The sequence below is a fragment of the Ovis aries genome, chromosome 23 (genome assembly GCF_016772045.2).
Source record: "Ovis aries strain OAR_USU_Benz2616 breed Rambouillet chromosome 23, ARS-UI_Ramb_v3.0, whole genome shotgun sequence".
Lineage (NCBI taxonomy): Eukaryota > Metazoa > Chordata > Mammalia > Artiodactyla > Bovidae > Ovis > Ovis aries.
In genome coordinates this window covers 37719680-37737929 of record NC_056076.1, presented here as the reverse complement: position 1 = coordinate 37737929, position 18250 = coordinate 37719680, and the positions used below count along the sequence as shown (strand labels likewise).

General features: G+C 44.4%; 1 protein-coding gene and 1 long non-coding RNA gene across 2 annotated transcripts in view; one reads left to right on the top strand and one right to left on the bottom strand.

The window, feature by feature from the left end:
• Positions 1-12004: 12004 nt before the first annotated feature.
• LOC132658470 (uncharacterized) lies at positions 12005-16409 on the bottom strand. Its single transcript, XR_009598150.1, has 2 exons — positions 16198-16409; positions 12005-13082 (listed from the first exon to the last, which is right to left on the bottom strand). It is a non-coding gene; the product is annotated as an uncharacterized LOC132658470 (long non-coding RNA).
• Positions 12803-18250, top strand: part of LPIN2 (lipin 2) — a 96156-nt gene continuing 90708 nt past the window's right edge. The window contains exon 1 of the mRNA XM_042239646.2: positions 12803-12881. The gene's annotated coding sequence lies outside the window, so the exon portion shown is untranslated. The remainder of the gene's footprint in view (positions 12882-18250) is intronic.

Below are 18250 nucleotides of genomic sequence, written 5' to 3'. Positions count from 1 at the left end.
TGCATGGTAATTGGGATTCCCTAGTGGCTCAGATGGTAAAGCATCTGCTCCAATATGGGAGACCTGGGTTTGACTCCCGCATCGGAAAGATCCCCTGGAGAAGAGAATAGCAACTCATTCCAGTATTCTTGCCTGAGGAATTCCATGGACAGAGGAGCCTGGTGGGCTACAGTCCATGGGGTCACAAAGAGTCGAACATGACTGAGCAACACACACGCACACACATATGATAATTACTAATTGAAATTTTTTTAAAAAAGCCTCAATAGACACTTTAATCAGTTGCCTAAAAAGAGAATTAATGAAGTGGAAAATAGATTGGAAGAAATACTTCATAATTCAGACTAGAGATATCATAAAGAAAACCTTGAAAATCACTTAAGAGACCCAGGGACTTAAATGAGAAATACCAAATAAGTCAAACTGGAGTTCCAGACAAGACAGTAAAAAGAACAGAAAATAACATTATTGAAAAAAAGGATGAAAGTATTTTCCCTAACTAAAGATGTGTGATGAAGTTCCCTGTATCATGAGCAAAATCAGTAAAAAATAAATCCGCATGTAGACCCCTCAGAATGAAATGCAGAATATCAAAGACAAAAGCGAAATATTAGGGCTACGTCCGTGGATGATACCAGGCTGTTGAGAAAACCACAGTAGGGGAGCGAGCAGGTAAGTGGCCAGTCTATGCCTCATTCTTGTCTGCTCTTCACAAAGTTTCATTCCAACGAGCAAAGAGGACCCTGTTTTGGCAGGGGAATCAGAACTCCACCTGTCAACAGTGGGAGGTGGATAGATTGAGAAGAAGACAGTTCTATTAACATTTTATTACAGTCTCAGAAGCTCTCAAAAATAGCATTTGAAAGGATTGACTCTGAATAATGTTAGTATATTATTTGCAATTCAATTCACATTGAATTTTAATCCTATCAGTTTTTCATGGATGGAGGAGCCTGGTAGGCTGCAGTCCATGAGGTCGCTAAGAGTCGGACACGACTGAGCGACTTCCCTTTCACTTTTCACTTTCATGCATTGGAGAAGGAAATGGCAACCTACTCCAGTGTTCTTGCCTGGAGAATCCCAGGGATGGCGGAGCCCAGTGGGCTGCCATCTGGCAGCCAGAGTCGGACACGACTGAAGCGACTTAGCAGCAGCAGCAGCAGCAGCAGCAGCAGCAGCAGCAGGAGCAGCAGCAGTTTTTGATAGCTGCCCAGGCATAGTGTTTATCAAAGGTGATTAAAGCATGAATCAATCACTGAACAAGTTTCACAGAGCAGCATCACTTTTGTTTATTCAAAAACATGTTATTGATTATCTACTAAGAGTAAGATATTTTGTTAGACATTTTAGAGTTAAGAATTATGAAGGAAAGAAAAGGAAAAAAAATTGAGCCATAAAGACATACAACAGGACATGAATAATGGGTTTGAACCAGTTGAGTTTACATGATCCATGCAGAGTTCAGCAAGTCCAGTAGCCCTGGGGCAGGTTGGCACTTAACATGTGTGAATAACAGGAAGTAGATCAGTGTGCCTGGAACATAGTAATTGAGGAGAAGGGTGGAATAAGGTCAGCAGGGAAACAGGGATCAGATCACAAGGAGCTGTGTAGAGTGGGATAAGGAGATTGGGCTTATTCTAAACCCGATGTGAACCCACTGGAAGATTTGAAGCAAAAACAGAGCTAATTAATTAAACAAAAAAAACAAAAAACGATCGCTGTGGGTGCTTAGTGGAGAATGGATTGAGGAGGGACAAAAAATGAAAGAAGAGAAAGGAGTTAAATTGTTCTCCCACCAACTCAAGAGAGAACTGATGACTAGAGTTAGCAGCAGAAATGGAGAGAGGCAGGCAGATCTGAGACATAATTCAAGCACAAAGTTTTGTTGATGCAGCGGATGTACTGAATGAAGGAAACAGAAAAATCAAGGATAAGGTCAAGACTGTTGCCTGGGCACTGGAAGGGTGGTGGTATGACTTCTTGAAATAGGAAAAAATGCGGAAAACAGGGAAACCAAGCATCCCATAGGGGGCATGTTAATTTTGAGATACCAATTAGACCCTCATGAATCTGAGCAAACTCCCGCAGATAGATAGCAAAGGACAGGGAAGCCTCCCATGCTGCAATCCATGGGGTCGCAAAGAGTCGGACACAACTTAGCAACCGAATCACAGATTGATATGCCAGGTAAGAAGACAGGCAAAGTCTGTGGTTCAGGGGAGAGGTCCTAGGAGAGAAGGATATGTAGAGTCGTTGGACTATAAGTGCTACCAATAGCCATGGGCTTCCAAGAGAGAACCATCTGTGCAAACAAGGAAGAGAGGAAGAGAGAATCCTGGTACACACTTGCATTTAAGTTCCAGGAGAGGAAGAGGAGCCAGCAAAGGCAACCAGGAAGGAGCGACTTGGGAGGTAGGAGCGGGACCAGGGAGCCTCAGAGAGGCAAAAGGAAAGAGTGATCATCTGTATTAGATGTGCGGAAAGTTGCCATGAGCTTAGCTTTAGCAACAGAAGCCTTGGAGTCAGTTAGAGAGGGAAGGGAAGTGAAAGAGAGGAAACACGGAGTACAGATGATTATGTCGAGTAGTTGTTCTGCATGGGGAGTGAACAAATGAGATGGTAGCTGAAGGGCACATGGAGTAAAGGGGGAGTTGTCTAGAGAGATAGGTCAGCAATTGAAGGATGCTGATGAGGCTGATTGAGGAGGGAGGGAGGAAGTGATGGTGCAGGCCGGAGCCCGCGAGTAGATAAGACAGAATAACATCTACACGGGCGGGGATGGGAGAGGGACCCAAACCCTTGACCTTAATAGGACAGAAGGCAGAAACTGAGCATGGAGGTAGGTAGTTAATGCTGAACTGTTGAGAGTTTCCATCTAATTGTTTCCATCTTCTTTGTGAACTGTGAAGCTCAAAGTTTCAACAGAAATTATCCGTTGAAAGTGAAGATACAGGAGGAAGACGGACGATTGGATTTGTGACTGAAGAGAGAAAATGGTAGGATATAAATATCTCAGCAGAAAATGTGTTAGGGTTTCCAGAAGGTGTCAAGGGCCCACTTGAAATATGGGTCACGTATTTAAGGTGGCACTTGTCAGCACAGCTGGGCAACTTCTGCAGTGCTCAGTGGCACGAGTCTAGTTATAATGGAGCAGCTTTGCCCAGTGCATCAGGGGAGGGAGAATGGAGACACAGGGGAGGGTGTTCACAGGAAGCACTTAGGGCTGGACTATGGAGCCCAAGCCTGGGCAAGAAGATGAGACAAACATTTGCAAAATGATGTTCACTGGACAACTGGTCCCAGTGAAATAGAAACGTCTGGAATTGAAGCATTTTTAGTAAACAGGCCAGAGGACAACACATCATTCAGAGAATGGAATGCTTAAATTCAGGATTTCAGAGACCATTTTTCCCCCTAGCCTCACAGAATAGTTAACAATCTATGGAATGAGATCCCAAAATTAAGAAAGGCTTGTTGTCCTCACCTTACCCAGAAAGTATCCCCTTGTCTAAAATTATGCAATTAAAGAAACTTTATTCCAATATGAAGGGACTTCCTATTAAAATGCAAACCCTATGGGAAAGATGAGCTGTTCCAAGCCAGGCAGGAACACCTCATCCTCTCCTCTCTTCATAAGTATCTAGTGAGCAGCTCTCAGCCAAGGGCCCTGAGCAGCCCACCTACCAAGGCACTGGGCAGGGGGTAGTTAGAGGGCAAGATGTTTTTTTTCTTTTCAGATTCTGACACAGAAAGAAAGTCACAAAGTTACTGATATTTCAAAACTAAAGCCACTCTATCAGTCTCAACACCAAACACGTATTTAGCATGTCGGTGATCTGTGAGCTATTCAGCAGATATGACAGGGCTACAAAGGGAATAATACTTTACTGTGTTCCAGGCACTGGAGAAATTTGGATAAAAGGCTCCGTCTCAGTCCTGTGGTTGTTTACTGTCCTGCAGAGATGCTCACAGTCTAACAGAAATAAACAGGTGCAATTGCCAAAGGCCTGGACCATTGTACCATGAGGTAGGAACATGACTCAGGCAATAGGGAAACCAGAAGCGCTCACCCTGGAAAATGACACAGTATTAAACAGAGTTTTCAGAAGATAATCAGTGCTGGTATGAGGGATGGACTGCAAGGAGAAAAAAATAGCAAAACGGTTTGTAAGTGGAAGTGAATTTCAAAACAACCCGAGTAAAGAGAAGAGAATGAGCATCGTTTGAGTCTCACTGTGCCACATGTTATATTGGGGGCGATGATCTGGGCTCTATTGCTAGGTCTGCCTGCCTCCCGGGCCTCTGTGCTTGCCCGGACACCATGCGCCTCCAGATCCAGAACCACAGGAGTAGAGAAGGAATGGGGAAGAGGGCCCAGATGTGAGGACACTCGCCAGGATGCGAATCAGAGAGTGACCTGGACGAAGAGAGTGGTGTGTTGATCTGAGACGTGCAAGACAGGTGGCCTGGAGTTTGGGGAAGAAATAAGGCCTTTGATTTTTGGATGTGCTGAAGTAGACGGACCGCCTGCACCCCAGAGTGGAAACTGAGGGATCCGAGGGTGGAGCGTGATTAGAGCCGAGCTGACAGCAAAGACTGTGCGCCCCGGATTTCCCTGGCCGTCCAGTGGCTAAAATTGGTCCGGGAACTACGATCCCATATGCCTGGCAGCCAAAAAACAAACAGACAAACAAACAAAAACTGTGGAGCCCAGCCGGGCTGGCAAGTTCCTTGAGGGCAGGAACTGCTTCTGCAGCCTCGTGGCGTCTCCCATCTCCAGGCCCAAAGGAGTTCCAAATGAATTTTCTTTACAAATTTCATTATAAATGAATGAATGGAGTATAAGGCAATAGGCATGTCTTGATACTTTATTATGATTATCTGTCAGTGGCAGATTCAGGGAAGAGAGGGCATTACCTGCACAGACTTTCTCTTGGTTTATTCCCGCCCCCCCACCGGTGTTGTTGGCCCTTCTGTCTCTCCTTTTGTGAACTTATTAGTTAACTCTCCTCTTTGTACCCAGTGCTGTCTTGCACAGAGGAGACATCTGATGGGTGTTTACAGAACTGAATGCAGACCAACCTCCACGATGGGTACATTGCTGTTGTTGTGTATCTGTTGGGAACACAAGGGCTGCTGAATATAGGAACTGCTGCTCTGCCTCCTGACACCATCCCTCCTGTGGCCACATCGTGGGATCCTCTTGCTCATTTTATAGCTGCCCGAGCAGCTCAGCACAGCCGCTTTAGCCTCCATTCCTTCCACCCTAAGCCAGCTTTGAAATAAGCACCGTGCCCCTCCATTCCCGCCAAGAGCCCTTGGCACTGACCTCAGCCCGGCCTGGCATTTCCGCCCTCCCTCCTCACGATGGAGTCTGTGCCCTCTCTGGATCCCTTCCTGGATGCTCAGATAGCCTTTCTAGATCTTGGCTGCCTTCCACCAGGATTTGGTCTCTGCTCAGATAGGTCTTGAGTAAACACTTCTCTCTGTTTAAACCGAGTCTGGGCGTCCCCATCCTCATGGCTCATGCATCTCAGCCAGCAGAAGCTAAGCCAGACCTGTGGGTAATCCCCTCCACCTTTTAAATCTGTTATTCTGGAATCCATGGTCTACTTTCTCACAATGGAGGTCCTTTCAAGAGGTAGTTTAGGGCAGGAGACAGTCTGGGTGAAGCTGCCAGCCCTGGGCCAGCCAGGCCAGGGAAGCCAGAACAGAAGCCCTGCTACATTATACAGACATTTCAAAGCCTCTCAGTAAATCTTTATCTCTGAAGGACAGTGTCACAACTTCCTTCCTTTTCTAAGCAGGAATCCCTGCTGTTACAATATAAGTCAGCACAGAACATACTTTATGGAGGCAGTCATCAGACTGGACCGAAAATCTCAACCCATCACCCCTGACTGGAACAGAAGGTGACCTAGGGGGTTTCATACATCAGGTTCCACCTTAGCTTATTAACTCCTGCAGTGTAGGCCGGGCCTCATCACATCTTGAAACTGAATCTCTTCAGATGAGTTTTACTACAGACACTCAGAAGATGGCTCAGTGATAAAGAACCCGCCTGCCAATGCAGCAGATGCGAATTTGGTCCCTGGGACAGGAAGATCCCCTGGAGGAGGGCATGGCAACACACTCCAGTGTTCTTGCCTGGGAGATCCCATTTCAGAGGAGCCTGGTGGGCTAGTCCATGGAGTCACAAGGAGTCAGACACAGCTGAGGGACTGAGCTCGCACACAAGCACATATAATCAGAAGTTCTTTGGTGCTGGAAGTTTGACTGATAAATGCCAGTTGGCACAAAAGTAAGTCCTTTGTGTGTGCACACAGGTCTTGCTCCCCTGGTGACTGTGTTGTCTCTTGTTGTAGGGCAGCAGGTGGGCTGAGCAGATGCAGCGGCAGCATCACACAAAGCTAGAAGACGGGGTTCAACCCACCACTTGCTGACCGAGCGATCCCCCACCTCAGCCCCCGGGATGTGGGGATCAGGGCATCACAGTGTCTCCCACATGGAGACTTCGTGAGTTGATTCATTTAGAAACTGCCCAGGAAACTGCTCGTACCTAGCAGGTGAGTCTTGAGGAACCTGCCTTCCCGGGTTCCTTCATTACTTCCGGCCTTGTTTTTCCCCAGAGCAGCTTTCCAAAAGACAGATAAGAACGTATTATAAAAGCGGGAATGACCTCTGCCCTCTGCAGAATGGAAATTATCTGAGGGATACGGAATCAGGAATCCATTTTTGTAAAATTTTCCTCATGTAGTTTGCCCAAGTGCCTAAACCTTTCACTGACACTATTTTGTTTTTGTATGAAATATGTTTTTAAGTACCTCCTAGTTAGGGTGCAATGGCACCCCAACTCCAGCACTCTTGCCTGGAAAATCCCATGGATGGAGGAGCCTGGTAGGCTGTAGTCCATGGGGTCACTAAAAGTCGGACACGACTGAGCGACTTCACTTTCACTTTTCACTTTCATGCATTGGAGAAGGAAATGGCAGCCCACTCCAGCGTTCTTGCCTGGAGAATCCCAGGGACGGCGGAGCCTGTTGAGCTGTCGTCTGTGGGGTCCCACAGAGTCGGACACGACTGACGCGACTTAGCAGCAGCAGCAGCAGCACCGGTTAGGGTGTACGAGAAGTAATGTCAGCCCATGGAGTGGTTCAGGGTCAGGCTATTGTCCCCATTTCATAGATGAGTCAACTAAGACACAGGGAGATGAAGAGCTTCGCTCAAGGTCATGTGACAAGTGTGGCCAGGAAGTGGGGAACGCAGGTCTCTCAGCACCTGGCCCACTTTCTTTCTCTCCCTGGCTGCACTGAGGTACTGGTCTTCCAAAGTTAAGGGCCCGTCTCTGTTAGATGAATCTGTGACTTGCTCTCGAGTATTAGGAGAACAACATCCTTGAGTGGGTTGATGGGTGGAAATGTCAGCTGCCCAAACCCTTGGATTTCCTCTCTTTTTTCTCCCTTAGGAAAACTCAGCTGCCCAGATCTTCCCAGCCCTGTTTTTTCAGCACCATCCCTAGAGATGGAGTGGAAGCTTTGCCTCAGAAAGAACAGAGGGTCAGTAGGAGGGGAGGAAGCAGAAGACAAGTATCAGGGTGCGAGTCTGCTTCTTGAGGAGGTTTTTGTAGTTTCATGGAGACAGATGGCAGCTGTCTATAGTCCCCCTTCCTCCCTCATTTCGATTTGTTGTGACAACTGGAGTTACATTTTGGGCAAATAAATATATAGGATCATATTTTTCACTCTGAGTATTGGAATAAGGAAAGCAATGGGATGCCTCGCATATTTCTCCATTCACTTTAAACAAGAAAACTTCCTGCAAAGCGAGTTTTAGTCTGTTCTCTTGGGTTGTGATGGGGAGGCAGGTGGGGGGAAGAACCCTGTGACCCATTTCTCTGATGGCAACAGCTTCTAGCATCAAGTCACTCACCACTCAGCCAGGATGAGTCGATCAAACAAGGGGACCACCCTTACTCTTCGTTGACGGCCACCTCTTGTGAATTCCACCCACAGCCCCCTCACCAGCTGCCTTCCCCTGGCCCCTCGGGCAGTCTTGTCTTCCCGTAAGGCCTCCCATCCCAAGAACCAGCCCGTGTATGGACATTCCCATCCTGAACCACATTTCCTCCCTGTCCTCCAAGCAGAACGATGGGACTCCTGGTAGAAAACTCTAATTCCTTTTGAAAAACACACTTAATTTTTTCATTAAATTTCATTAGAGTATAGTTGCTTTAAAAGTTGTGTTAGTTCCTGCTGCACAGCAAAGTGAATCTGCTATACGCATACATACATCCCCACTTTTTAAGATTTCCTTCCCATTTAGGTCACCACAGAGCATGGAGTAAACGTCCCTGTGCTGTACAGTAGGTTCTCATTAGTTGTCTGTTTTATACATAGAGGTGTGTGTATGTCAGTCCCAGTCTCCCAGTTCATCCCACTCCTCCTTCCCCCACTTGGTGTCCACGTGTTTATTCTCTGCGTCTGGGTCTCTATTTCTGCTTTGCAAATAGGCTCATCTGTACCACTTTTATAGATTCCTCATATATGCATTGATATGCAATATCTGGTTTTCTCTTTCTGACTTACTTCATCCTGTATGATAGTGTCTAGGTCCATCCATGTCTCTGCAAATGGCACAGTTTCGTAAATTTTATGGCCGAGTGACATTCCATTGTATATATGAAGCACATCTTTATCCATTCTTCTGTTGATGTGTGTGAAAAACACACTTTATTTTAACAAAAGGCCCCGGTGCTAAATCTGAGGTCCCCACTAGGGACCTGCTTTAGGGGAGCAGGGTCTCCCAGGATCCCGCACTTCCCAGAAGAGCCAACTGATTGGCTAAAGGGTGGTGAGGATCCTGCCCAAATAATCTGACATACAGATCATCTCGCTTCACCAGCTGTCAAGAAAGAAATCTTTCCCTGTGACTCAGACTAGAACCTCCAGGAAAAAGCAAAAACAAAATCAGTGCACAACTTGGGTGACTGAAATTCAATGAAGCAAGAACTAAGTGGCAAAGGTCTGCAGGGAAACTTGGCACAAGATGAAGAGTGAGAAAGAGATCTGTGAGGATAGGTAACAAAAGGAAGCGCCATGGAAATGTGCAGACAGGCACAACGCAGAAGGAAACCTCGGACAAAGAATGTCAGGCGCAATTAGGAGCAAGAAGGAACTAAAGCAAAATGCTTCCGAATGGTTGCTCTGTGGTGTGATGAGCATAATTGAACTTGACCAGACTCTCTGTTCTGATTTACATAATGCAATGGGGAGATGCCCAGTCTAGTTAATGTTTACCTTTGAAAAGCCCTATGCTTTTTTGTCTTATTTGAAATTCAGACTTGATGGGTTCTTTCCTTTTTGTGATGCCAGTTTATTTCTTTATAGTATTTCAAGACATTAAAAACAGACAGACTGGGATTTCCCTGGCAGTCAAGTGGTTAAGACTTCGCTTTCCAATGCAGGGAGTGTGGGTTTGATCCCTGGTCAGGGAGCTAAGACCCTATATGCCTTTCTGCCCCCCCCCAAAATATAAATAAATAAAATAAAGCAGAAACAATACTGTAACAGATTAAATAAAAACTTTTAAAATGGCCCACATTAAAAAAAATCTTGAAAAAACAGACAAGACTATTGTCTCCTAAGAAATTAAAAATTATGGGACTTTTCTGGTGGTCCAGTGATTAAGAATCCACCTGTCAATGGGTTCCACCTCTGGTTCAGAAAGATTCCACATACCACAGAGCAACTGGGCCAGCTAGTCACAATTACTGAGGCCCATGCAATGAGAAAAGCCATTTTAATGAGAAGCCTACACACCTCAACCAGAGGAGAGCCCCTGATCACCGCAACTAGAGAAAGCCCGAGCATAACAACGAAGACCAAAAAATAAAATAAAAATTAAAAATAATCTTTATGGCTGAAAGATGGAGGATGTTAGCAATGCCCCTTTTTCACCTTGGGCTTCCCTGGTGACTTAAATGGTAAAGAATCTGCCTGCAATGCAGGAGATCTAGGTTCAATCCCTGGGTCAGGAAGATTCCCCGGAGAAGGGAATGGCAACCCATCCAGTATTCTTGCCTGGAGAATTCCATGGAGAGAGGAGCCTGGTGGGCTGCAGTGGGGTCACAAAGAGTCAAACACAACTGAGTGACTAACACTCTATTGACTCTTTTGCCTTAAGAAGGTTTAAAAAGATTCTCACGTGTACACCTTTTTCCTGATTTCTTCTATTTACAATGATTAACACAGATATTAAAAGTTTTCTATTTCTGGGTTCCTAATGACTGAGCTGACATTGTTTTCCTGCTTTATAACATTTTAGTGGATCAGGGCAGAAAACTATGTAACAGAAAAACTTAACTTTTTGAAGATAATATAACATATAAAGTCGACCTTATGAAGGTCCATTTCTTATCTGTGCTCATTGGACTTATCTATTGTAGCTGCTGACATTGTGTCTATTGGCAGGCTTGGGAACCTGCCATCCTGGGGCCAATTACCACCTGCTATGTATGTAACCCAAATCCATTTGCTTAATATTTGGAGTATCAGTGTTCCAGCTGTAATGCAGAGGTAATAATAATGCCTACCCCTAAGAGTTGTTGTGAGGATGGAGTTAATCCACATATAAAGCACTTATTAATACTCACTATTATTAAATCTCACTATTATCCAGTAAACTACAGCCTTACACAGAGAAGACACAGAAATTAGAGGTTATGCCCATTTGAATACTTAGAAGAAATCATTTAAGTAACACTGCGATTTAATATATACAAATGCTCTCTATGAGTGTGTTTTTTAAAAACCAATTTCTTTTGCAAGTCACTTGCGCAAATTCGAAACATGAAATGCTAAACAGTGTGGTTGAGAAAGAAACTCTCTTTGGCTTAGTCAGTAGCTAAAACTATCATATTTAGCACTGACTTCTAATAAACTGCAATTTTTAACAAGCAGCCTGTTTGTCTTCACTTCATAAGTTCTGCTTAGAGTTTTGGCTCTTCCATAATTGTTTGTCACAAACCAGTTACTTAGGTTCAGGGAAGACCCTGATGTCTGACTCTTGGTGGGGACAGCCAGAAAAAGAGTGTACCTGTTTCTCTCTGCCTTGTGCCATGTTCAGAACCTTTCCAGGTGTACGATGTGTGTTGGTTAAACTGAAAATATAAACAGGAAGAACAGTTTCACAGCCCTGAAAGGCTGCACAGTGAATCAGGGACTTATGCCCTGGTTCCAGCTAGCTCCACTGAGATTAACCGACTATCCTTGGGCAAGTTACACAACTTGCCCAGTTAGTTTCTAGTTTCTGCATCAGTGAATAGGAAATGCAAATTACCCACTGGTCCAACAAGAGTGATGGAAGGATTAATCAACGCATGAAAATTAACTGGATATATCTATATAGAATTGTAGTTCTATTGTATACTAAATGATAAAAATGTCTTTAACCCAAAAAAGAAAAAAGTAAAAAAAAGAACAACTTTAATTTACAAATATTTATCCCACATAAGTGTTTTTAGAATTGTTTAGTTGAACTCTTAGAAATTTCTATGCCTATAGATTATTACAAACCCTATTCTTCATACAATTATTAGAGTAAAATAAATTTTCTATCATGTGTCCACATTCCAGTTTCTGAGCATTTAGGAAATCTTTCTTTCTCAATCTTCCCTTTTATTTGATTGGAAATTGCTTTAATAGTTACCACTTGTTAAAGCTTTAACAACATCATATACTTCCTACTTTATTATTCCATATTCTTTATTCTCCTTGAAGGGGCTTCTGTAAATTAAACCCTCTTTTTGTTTTTTCTTAAGTAGATGCATTGCTTATTCCCTTGAGAAATGTGAATTAAAATTTCCCAGGACTCCAGTGACTACTCTTGTTTTCTCTCCAAATGTTTCAATCCAGCTCTCCTAAAATATGTGATCCGAGGTTGAATAATCAACTTTATCTTTTAACACACATCTGCACACAGACACCACAATCAGAACACACACATCCACAGACAGACGCTTCTCTGCTTTATTATGCTTTCTCTCTTTCATCAACCTCTGACAGTTTTGCAAAGAATAGATCATAGCCACTAAATATAAACAGACCAAATTCCCCTCCATCCCCATGTGTGGCTCTGTAAAGTCAAGGTGATTTATGATGCTAAATTTAAAAAAAATATCACTGCTGTTCATTGATATGCCTGGCAATTTAATAGCTTTTCCCAATGAAATGAGACAGGAAAACGTTTAATTAGAAGCGTGCTAAACCTAGAAGACATCAGAGTCTTTAGCAATCTTTGCAAATTAAACTCTTCACGTGTGGGAGAGACACAGAAGTACTTCACTTCATGTAATATTGTTGCCCTGCTCCTGAGAATTTGAACTCAAAAGGAATTGTTCTTAAGTGAAGCTTAATTATTTTTAAAATCTCTCTTGAATCTTTTTTATAAAACAAAGCATCCTTCTGATGTCTGAGCGATAAGCCTGTATTCTATCCTATTTTATCAGCATGGAATTTAGCCTAGAACTAAAAATGGATTGAACTTTTAGAATTTTGTTTACTGAGTTATGAATAATGAGCACTGTCTCAGTTCAGGCACTTATGATGGTGTCTTTAAGTAAGGTAGTTGTGTGGACTGAATGTTTGTGTTCCCCCAAAAGTCATGTCTTAAAGCCCTCCCTTCCCGAGTGATGGTTGTAGGAGGTGGGGCCTTTAGGAGGTGATTAGGTCATGAGGGTGGAGCCCTCGTAATGGAGTCAGCACTCATAAAAGAGACCTTGGTTCGCTCTTTCCATCAGGTGAGCGAAGACTGCGTCTGTAGCCGCGGGAGGGTCCATGGCGAGGCCAGCATCCTGATCTCGGACTTCTGGGACGTCCAGAACCGTGAGAAATCAATTTCTGTTGTTTATAAGTGGCCCAGGTTATGGTAGTTTGTTATGACAACATGAGCAGACTGAAACTGTAGTATATTTTCAGAAATTCATAGGTTGGGGATTCCCTGGCGGTTCAGTTGTTGGAACTCTGCGCTTTCACTGCTGTGGTTGCGGGTTCAATCCCTTAGTGAGGGGACTAAGATTCCACAAGCTGAGCGGTGCAGCCATAAAAACAGAAAGGAAAAAAGAAATTCATAGGTTAATTTAAAAAATATATTTCTTCCATTATGAACCTCCACTGTCATAGGGTAGGGGCTGGGGGAAAGGAGGACGCAATGGAGGCATACTTTTAAAACAGTAATAATAGCATCCATCTGTTGAGGGCTTACTATGAGAGATTCTAAGAGCTTTACATTGTTATCTTATTTACCCTTAATAAGAAACTGGTGAATTTTTATATCAGCAGTGTGATCAGCTGCAAGTAATAGACAACCTCAAAGATAGCGCTTAAATAGGTAGAGCGGTCGGTCTTTTTCACATAGAATAAGAAGTATTAAGGTACACAGTCCAGGGCTAGGAGAGCTGCTCAATGAGCTCTTGCGCCAATTCTTTGTGACCCCATGGACTGTAGCCCTCCAGACTCTTCTGCCAATGGGATTTTCCAGGCAAGAATACTGGAGGGGGTTGCCATACCCTCTTCTAGGGGAATCTTCCTGACCCAGCATCAAACTGATGTCTCCTGTGGCTCCTGCACTGGCAGACAGATTCTTTACCACTGAGCCACCTGGGAAGCCCCAATGATGCTGTTAAGGACCCCAAATCTGGACTGGTGTAAACTGTGACCCAACGTGGATTCCAGCTGTAAGAACAGCAGCATCCTCAAGGCAGCATCAGGAAAAAGGGTACAGGCATTAGTAACGATCTGTTATTGTCATTATTACCAAAAAAATATTTATTACCAGAACTTCTATCCAAGTGACAGGGCTGCAAATAACTAAAGGACACGTTTTTGGTTCTTGAAGAAGTTGCAGATGAGTTGGATGAACCAGATGTCAATATAAGAAGATAAGTGACAATGCAGGTTACTGCAGTTCAATGGTAGCAACAATGTAGGTGCTAGAAGTTTCAAGGCTGGAATGATTAGTATCACAATGTATTAACCCAAAAGGGCTTTAGAGAGTGCATCACCAGAATAGTCATTTTACAGATGATGAGTAAGTGGTCAAGAGGGTTGAAGCAAATTGCCCAGCTGGTAGCTGAGCAGAAAGGAGAATCCAGGGGTGGGGAATTTTCATTGGTTGCCCTTCCTTCAGAGCATGTTGCTACTGTTATTGGAAAACTGGGTTTGCCTCTTGGTGTTGAGCCAAAAGTCACAACCAAGCCAACAAACTGGAGAAGGAAGGAATTACTACTTTCAGCAAGTGAGGAGAACACAGGGGCCTCACCAAAGCAGTGCCTCCCTGAACATCACAGCTGGGGAAGTTTTAAGCTAAGAGTATATGCATATTCATAAAGGGGCTTGAGCAGAGGGAAATTCATCATGGATTTGGGGCAAAAGTTGACAGAGTACAAGCTTTAGTTGATTGAAATTACAGGGTCATAAAAGGTTAATATCACCATCCTCTGAGTTCCAGTTGATTTGGTGGCTTGAACCCTTGAAGGGCATCTAAATTCTGCAAAATAGTTCAGAAAGTGCTTCTGCCTGATCTTTACCATTGAAACAGAATTGAGTCTTTTCGACCATTTGTTATCTGCAGTCGTTACTTCTCTTGCCTTGTAACAGTCTTTGTTCTTTTGTTCCCTTGATCACCATTACTGAGACCTATTCAAGGGCAAGCACCGTGGCCAGGCTTAGATCACAAAGTGGCTTAGGCCTAAAATGGTGGTTCTTATGTCAAAAGCTATATCTGGTGCTTTTCCTCTGGGGACCCTTATCCTATCTGCTTACACTACCGAGGGCTAAGCTCGGGGAGGAAAGCTTCACCAGCTTTGTGTATCAAATACAAAGCTTCTTTCTACAATGAGTTAGACACACTGTTGGGTATTATTGAAGCAACAACAACAAGCTAGCCATGGATCAGGCAATCAACTCTCGAAAATGATCCAGAAAGAGACTGGATTTATTCAAGAATAAGCACAATGCTGTAGTTGGAGGACCTTAAACTGAGTCTGGGAAGGAGGGCAAGACTTACAGAGTTAGAAGCAGTGAAGCAGGGCATTTTAGGTAGGAAGAATGTCAAAATAAAAGCTTCAGACCCAGAAATGAGCTTGACATTTTCCAGCAGTGATGAGGAGATGAACTTGGCTGGCAGGGAAAGGAGCAAAGTTGGAGACTGGTGGAGGCAAGCATGGTGAGCTGTGTGTTCTAGCTGGGGACAGGCCAGGAAACCACTTGCTGTCTCCCCTAGGACATCAGTTGTATGTCATGACCCACCACTGAATAGATCCAACATTGCTCTTATTCGAGGCCACATTCAGGCTTCGCTGGTGGCTCAATGGGAAAGAATCTGCCTGCAGTGCAAATGAGGGTTCAATCCTTGGATCGGGAAAATCCCTGGAGAAGGGAATGGCTACCCACTCCAGTATTCTTGCGTGAAAAATCCCATGGACAGCGGAGGGCGGGCTATGGTCCACGGGGTTGCAAAGAGTTGGACACGACTGAGCATGCATCCATAAGCCCACATTTATCATTTGTACATTAAGTATTAAACTTCTTTCTACAATGAGTGAGACACACTGTTGGGTATTATTGAAGCAATTATAACAAACTAGTCATGAATTAGGTGGCCAACTATCAGAAGATCCAGAGAGACTGGACTTACTTGTAAATAATCAAAATGCAGGACCTAATGTGAAATACCAATACACTGCTTTGTCTTTCAATAAAACGAAATGAAAAATTATATCCAGCTGATAAGATGAGAGAAGACTCTTAGGTAGCACAGAACCTGGAAGGAAAAAACTGAAGGATCAGGAGAGCATTGCAGAAAGAGGGAGCAACTTGAACAAAGTTGGGGGGGATGTTAAGTGGGAGGATGGGGGTGGGTCTAGATGGGCCAGAAGATGGATAAGGGAGTGGGGGACGCGAGAGGGAGCGGTGTGTGTCACTAAAACCACCCCTTCAGTCTTCACTGGTCTAGCGGAGGAAAGATCTTGGGGTGAGGCAAAGATCTGCTGTGAATCTCTCCAGGTTGCTGAGTTTTCTCTTAAAACTCACCCTGCATTCAGAGGCCTAGAGCCTTGATACCTACTGAAACCTTTCTGTTCAGTTGCTCAGCTTCGTCCTACTCTTTACAACCTCATGGATTGCAGCACACCAGGCTTACCTGTCCTTCACCATTTCACGGAGTTTGCTCAAACTCATATCCATTGAGTCGGTGATACCCTGCAACCATCTCATCCTCTGTCACCCCCTTCTCCTCCTGCCTTCAATCTTTGCCAGCATCAGGGCCTTCTGCAATGAGTTGGCTCTTTGCATCAGGTGGCCAAAGGATTGGAGTTCAGCAACAATGAATATTCAGGGTTGATTGCCTTTAGTTTAAACTGAAACTTTTACACTGGGGAATAGTTGGCTCCCAACAGCCAAGTTGGTTACACCCAAACAAACATCGTTCAGGTCTCACTAATCTAAGAGAGATGGAAAATGTTTCAGCAAACATTAATAGGAGTTTTCGAGGAGCACTTCTCAGAGTTGAGTTGATAAGACTCTAAGGCCAAGGGGGCTAGCTTTCCATGGCCCTTCTATCTCAAAAACAGAAACAACGCAAAACTGCCTCTCTGAGGCCAAAATAGAAGAGGTGAAGGGATGTGAGCCTGGCAGGAAAAGCTTTCCAGGCCTGGTCCTGCTCTTCCACATGTGATCTAAATTTAGACTCAAATCTGAGAACAGGAAGACAGATTACGTGTCTGGTTTCCATTGTAAATTCCGCATTCCCAGTTTGAATCTCCTTTAGTATCTTATAGGATTCTTTCAAAGTCTCCCCCACCCCACCCCACCCCCTTATCCCATCCCTCACCCTCCCATCCCATCCCAGGCTGCGCTGGTATCCACCCTGTAGACACACAGGGCTGTGGTTTCTGGCACAGGATCATAAGAAAATTCCAGAAAGTCTGAGCAGCTGTGAAACCTAGAAGGTGGTTATTTGGTGGTGATAACGTCAGCTCTGGGGAGATTCTCTCCACAGCCACCCCACCCGTAATGCGCTCTTGCTTCTGTTCTTGTTGTTTAGCCGCTAAGTTGCGTCTGACTCTTGCAACCCCGTGGACTGTAGCCCGCCAGGCTCCTTTGTCTATGGGCTTTCCCAGGAAAGAATGCTGGAGTGGGTTGCCATTTCCTTCTCCAGGGGATCTTTCCGACTCAGGGATCAAACCCGGATCTCCTGTATTGGCAGGCAGATTCTTTGTCGCTGAGCCACCAGGGAAGCCCTGTTCTGTTCTAGGGACAGGCGATTATTAAACTGGTGTCTGATTGTGTGCAGAGGTCTGAGTTTCTTTCTTATCATTTTCCTCCTTGCCACTCCCCTGTTTGTACCTTTCCTTTCTTTTCCCTTCCAGATAAAACAGAAAGTCCCAGCAGTGTGTGTTGTGTCTAGGAGGGGAGGAGGAGTGGGGGTGGTGGACTGTGTTGACCCAGGTCAAGGGCAACTTGGGAAAAGGGGACTTCCAACAATGAAACATTCGCAAGTTTCCAGTCCATGCTGCCTGCACCTTGTCTTTCTTTCTGTACCCTTGGAGACAAGCACTTCTCCCCTCCCCACCAATAACCAGGCCATTCCCGAGTTCAAAAGGAGTTTCAGCCCTCATACAAGTCTGTGGAGGGTACCTAGTAACTCACAGACTGCAGGGAAGGCTGTGTCGGTTAGCTAATTAATAAGGACACAGCACTCTAAACGTGCTGTGCATTTATTTCATATATCCTAGGGCTTATTACTTAATGATAAAAGCTGCTCCTGGTGAGAATGCTAAAACTCAAGCTCTAACAAGAAAACAGTCTCTAAAGCTACATGCCTTCCCCTGATTTTCCTAACATTGGAAGACATTTGTCTAACGTTAGCAAGCCATTTAGAGAAATATGAAGGAAAGAAGAAGAGAAAAATTAGTGTAGTTAGAAGAGCTTTCATGAAGGAGAAAATGGGGAGGAGGAGAGAAGGTAAGGAGTGGATGCAATAGGAGTCGTCAGGAAGAACAAAGACCCCAGACCCAGGAGGGACAGAGGACAGAGTCCCAGGTCTTTTGGACAAGTTCAAAGACAGCAGACATCCTCAGCAAACATATTCTCTAAGAACAGTTTGAGGTTGTCCAGACATTCTATTCAAATTAGTGGCTATTCTGGGGAGAAAAAAAAAGACAGTAGCTGCTGAAACAAGCAATCTGGATGTG